The following is an 840-nucleotide window of genomic DNA, read 5'->3' as shown; positions in this document are numbered from 1 at the left end:
CATCCCCTAATGTGCCACTGTTTTGTACTACCTAGGTAATGGAGTCCCAGGCACTGACTCATCCATCAGTGATCTCTATGCTCTTCTCCCATCCCCAGCCATGTTATAAAAAACTCACATTCTTTTTCTTTTCTTACACAATAAGCTCAGTGGTGTATTAAAAAGGACAAAATGGTCTATTAAACCAGAGCCTAAACCCTTCCCAGCACAAAGACTTACCCTCTGGAGAGGAGGAAGGAACCAGTCCTCCCTTAGAAACACAATACCACTGCAATCTTGACACTCCCACTCCCCCAGGAACACTCGTTCTTTTAAGATGAGATCACCTTCCCACAGGAGTGGACCAAAAGCCTTCCTTCTGAAGCACAAAAAACCCCAAATCTACTGTCTAATCACATTTGATAATAAGCATGATTATGTTTATAATGGAAAAATAATTACCTGTATTTTAAAATGTTTGAATAGCATTGTAGTGTGGATTGAAGCCAAATGCAAGCATATTTCAATTGAAATGAGCAGTTTCTAGTGTTTAGACATCTTAGGGGAGCCATACCCTTTCTTGATGCTTTTCTCACTTGATGATTTTCAATCATTTTAGGAAGATGTCTATAGTGAATTTTCCTACCCCAGAAAGAGTCCTGAACTAAGAAAGAAGACCAGGCTGCTGATAACAGCTTGTTCCCCGTTTGATCACATGTCCTTGGGCCTTGGTTTCTTCTTCTCTCAGGTGAGGAAAAAGTAACCCTACCTTCCTAGTGGGGTTGCTGTGAGAACCTAATGGGATGTGATGAGTGGGAGGTGTCGGAAATTCAACAGGCTGTTCGGCATGGGAGACTTTGT

This window comes from Orycteropus afer, unplaced genomic scaffold, assembly GCF_000298275.1.
Source record: "Orycteropus afer afer isolate SDZICR_OR568_19922 unplaced genomic scaffold, OryAfe1.0 scaffold00419, whole genome shotgun sequence".
In the NCBI taxonomy this organism is placed as follows: Eukaryota; Metazoa; Chordata; class Mammalia; order Tubulidentata; family Orycteropodidae; genus Orycteropus; species Orycteropus afer.
The sequence above is the reverse complement of the archived record's forward strand: the minus strand, read 5'-3'. Positions refer to the sequence as shown.